Below are 4532 nucleotides of genomic sequence, written 5' to 3' on the forward strand. Positions count from 1 at the left end.
TTCCGCGTCTCCACTGCACTGATCATACTACGAAACGCTCCCCAAACTTGGCAATCACCCATGCAGCCGACTTTTCCGACTTTACACGACGCTCACGCTAGTGACAGCCTTATTTATAGTTCGACGTGGCTCCAAAGCGAATGAGCACATTTCGCCTACGGCTTAGGCCGCTCTCCTAGTGTGGCTGCTCTGTGTCTGCAGGCAGCGAGGGGCTGCAAGCTTCCTGTGTTCGCACCTATATCACCTGTGCTTGCTTGTCAGAGACAGACTATCGCAAAACATACAACTCACTCCATGAATTGATTGCTACGGCATCTGTTATCAGCAGTCACAACCAGCAACACCAGTAGCAGACGACTGCACGCAAAGAATGGGAACGTGCTGTGGGAATTGACGTGAACTCGGCGCAAGGCAGATCTTTCCGACGTAGGCTTGAGAATCTTATGGGAACATTTGTACTGTATCTAAATTAAGTGTAGTTGTGGGAGGAGGGTGCTTCCTGCGCACGAATAAAATCACGCTCGCCAATTGTGGATGCTAATCGTTCGCTTGTATCTGCCTAGACACCTCTGCTGGTTGGGAATTATTCCACTTGCATGGCAAGGTGCGCATGTAGGTGTGTTAAAAATTCTGAAGGCGCTGGGTATCGATCCCAGTACCTCTCACACGCTAAGCGAGCGCTCTACCATCTGAGCTACGCCCACCACCCCGTTGACTAGTAGTGCTACATACAGCCATATCAACGTCACAGACCCTTGCACTCCCAATATTCCGCAGACAAACACTACTCTCTATGTATCAGTGAGGGTGTCTTTCAGGTTTCGTGCAATCTGTATCGAATCGTAGTTGGCCACAATGAAAGTGGCACGCATAACGTCGAAAATAGAGTTCGGACACCGCTCTGAGTAAGACGAACGTGTTGTCCACTCTCTAGACTTCAATGACGTTAAGCCGTCATACCTAAGACAGGTCTGCACTCGATGACACCACGATAACAGCCGGTCCCCACACTTACACCTTGCTCTCCTTATGACAGTATACATCATATCAGTCTGTGACGCTGGTTTTGCAACTTCTTGCGTGCCTTTATGTTCGCCGCGACCAACACTTACTATGCACTGACCAAAAAACATGGAGAAGCCGGGTCTTGAACCCGAGACCTTCCACACGCTAAGCGATCGATCTGCCATCTGAGCTACGGCTACACACACGACTAAGCCTGGCTATTCTCCATTCTTTGCGACTCTGATGTGCACAGACACGATGGTTGGTTGGTTTGTAGCAGCGAAGGTACCAGAGTACAAAGGCGTGGACACGTTCATGTACACAAGAGTTCCAAGTAGTTTCGATGCTCTGGTATTACGAATGTCTGTTTTGAATTGAAAGGGCGGTCACAAATTGGTCCTTTTCACTCCTTGTCGACAATCACACAGCACCTGAGGTAACAAGCACATCTCGAGCCCCATTGTGCTCTCCATTGTTCATGCCAACTCAGTGCCTCGCTCTTTGCTACTGTGTAAAACTCTTGTCGTCCAATTGCAAAACACTGGGACACAACAAGTTCCCGCGTCTCCACTGCACTGATCATACTACGAAACGCTCCCCAAACTTGGCAATCACCCATGCAGCCGACTTTCACGACTTTACGCAACGCTCACGCTAGTGACAGCCTTATTTATAGTTCGACGTGGCGCCAAAGCGAATGAGCACATTTCGCCTACGGCTTAGGCCGCTCTCCTAGTGTGGCTGCTCTTTGTCTGCAGGCAGCGAGGGGCTGCAAGCTTCCTGTGTTCGCACCTATATCACCTGTGCTTGCTTGTCAGAGACAGACTATCGCAAAACATACAACTCACTCCATGAATTGATTGCTACGGCATCTGTTATCAGCAGTCACAACCAGCAACACCAGTAGCAGCCGACTGCACGCAAAGAATGGGAACGTGCTGTGGGATTGACGTGAACTCGGCGCAAGGCAGATCTTTCCGACGTAGGCTTGAGAATCTTATGGGAACATTTGTACTGTATCTAAATTAAGTGTAGTTGTGGGAGGAGGGTGCTTCCTGCGCACGAATAAAATCACGCTCACCAATTGTGGATGATAATCGTTCGCTTGTATCTGCCTAGACACCTCTGCTGGTTGGGAATTATTCCACTTGCATGGCAAGGTGCGCATGTAGGTGTGTTAAAAATTCTGCAGGCGCTGGGTATCGATCCCAGTACCTCTCACACGCTAAGCGAGCGCTCTACCATCTGAGCTACGCCCACCCCCCCGTTGACTAGTAGTGCTACATACAGCCATATCAACGTCACAGACCCTTGCACTCCCAATATTCCTCAGACAAACACTACTCTCTATGTATCAGTGAGGGTGTCTTTCAGGTTTCGTGCAATCTGTATCGAATCTCTTTATGACAGTATACATCATATCAGTCTGAGACGCTGGTTTTGCAACTTCTTGCGTGCCTTTATGTTCGCCGCGACCAACACTTACCATGCATTGACAAAAAAAACATGGAGGAGCCGGGTCTTGAACCCGAGACCTTCCACACGCTAACCGAACGATCTGCCATCTGAGCTACGGCTACACACATGACTAAGCCTGGCTATTCTCCATTCTTTGCGACTCTGATGTGCACAGACACGATGGTTGGTTGGATTGTAGCGGCGAAGGTACCAGAGTACAAAGGCGCGGACACGTTCATATACACAAGAGTTCCAAGTAGTTTCGATGCTCTGGTATTACGAATGCAAATTCTGTCTGTTTTGAATTGAAAGGGCGGTCACAAATTGGTCCTTTTCACTCCTTGTCGACAATCACACAGCACCTGAGGTAACAAGCACATCTCGAGCCCCATTGTGCTCTCCATTGTTCACGCCAACTCAGTGCCTCGCTCTTTGCTACTGTGTAAAACTCTTGTCGTCCAACTGCAAAACACTGGGACACAACAAGTTTCCGCGTCTCCACTGCACTGATCATACTACGAAACGCTCCCCAAACTTGGCAATCACCCATGCAGCCGACTTTTCCGACTTTACACGACGCTCACGCTAGTGACAGCCTTATTTATAGTTCGACGTGGCTCCAAAGCGAATGAGCACATTTCGCCTACGGCTTAGGCCGCTCTCCTAGTGTGGCTGCTCTGTGTCTGCAGGCAGCGAGGGGCTGCAAGCTTCCTGTGTTCGCACCTATATCACCTGTGCTTGCTTGTCAGAGACAGACTATCGCAAAACATACAACTCACTCCATGAATTGATTGCTACGGCATCTGTTATCAGCAGTCACAACCAGCAACACCAGTAGCAGCCGACTGCACGCAAAGAATGGGAACGTGCTGTGGGATTGACGTGAACTCGGCGCAAGGCAGATCTTTCCGACGTAGGCTTGAGAATCTTATGGGAACATTTGTACTGTATCTTAATTAAGTGTAGTTGTGGGAGGAGGGTGCTTCCTGCGCACGAATAAAATCACGCTCGCCAATTGTGGATGCTAATCGTTCGCTTGTATCTGCCTAGACACCTCTGCTGGTTGGGAATTATTCCACTTGCATGGCAAGGTGCGCATGTAGGTGTGTTAAAAATGCTGGAGGCGCTGGGTATCGATCCCAGTACCTCTCACACGCTAAGCGAGCGCTCTACCATCTGAGCTACGCCCACCCCCCCGTTGACTAGTAGTGCTACATACAGCCATATCAACGTCACAGACCCTTGCACTCCCAATATTCCGCAGACAAACACTACTCTCTATGTATCAGTGAGGGTGTCTTTCAGGTTTCGTGCAATCTGTATCGAATCGTAGTTGGCCACAATGAAAGTGGCACGCATAACGTCGAAAATAGAGTTCGGACACCGCTCTGAGTAAGACGAACGTGTTGTCCACTCTCTAGACTTCAATGACGTTAAGCCGTCATACCTAAGACAGGTCTGCACTCGATGACACCACGATAACAGCCGGTCCCCACACTTACACCTTGCTCTCCTTATGACAGTATACATCATATCAGTCTGTGACGCTGGTTTTGCAACTTCTTGCGTGCCTTTATGTTCGCCGCGACCAACACTTACTATGCACTGACCAAAAAACATGGAGAAGCCGGGTCTTGAACCCGAGACCTTCCACACGCTAAGCGATCGATCTGAAATCTGAGCTACGGCTACACACACGACTAAGCCTGGCTATTCTCCATTCTTTGCGACTCTGATGTGCACAGACACGATGGTTGGTTGGTTTGTAGCAGCGAAGGTACCAGAGTACAAATGCGTGGACACGTTCATGTACACAAGAGTTCCAAGTAGTTTCGATGCTCTGGTATTACGAATGTCTGTTTTGAATTGAAAGGGCGGTCACAAATTGGTCCTTTTCACTCCTTGTCGACAATCACACAGCACCTGAGGTAACAAGCACATCTCGAGCCCCATTGTGCTCTCCATTGTTCATGCCAACTCAGTGCCTCGCTCTTTGCTACTGTGTAAAACTCTTGTCGTCCAACTGCAAAACACTGGGACACAACAAGTTTCCGCGTCTCCACTGCACT

At 49.2% G+C, this 4532-nt stretch overlaps 1 non-coding gene across 1 annotated transcript; it reads right to left on the bottom strand.

Moving 5' to 3' along the window:
• Nucleotides 1-2192: 2192 nt before the first annotated feature.
• Trnaa-agc (transfer RNA alanine (anticodon AGC)) lies at nucleotides 2193-2265 on the bottom strand. The gene has a single exon. It is a non-coding gene; the product is annotated as a tRNA-Ala (tRNA).
• Nucleotides 2266-4532: the final 2267 nt, after the last annotated feature.

The sequence above is a fragment of the Schistocerca gregaria genome, unplaced genomic scaffold (assembly GCF_023897955.1).
Source record: "Schistocerca gregaria isolate iqSchGreg1 unplaced genomic scaffold, iqSchGreg1.2 ptg000180l, whole genome shotgun sequence".
NCBI classification, from domain to species: Eukaryota; Metazoa; Arthropoda; class Insecta; order Orthoptera; family Acrididae; genus Schistocerca; species Schistocerca gregaria.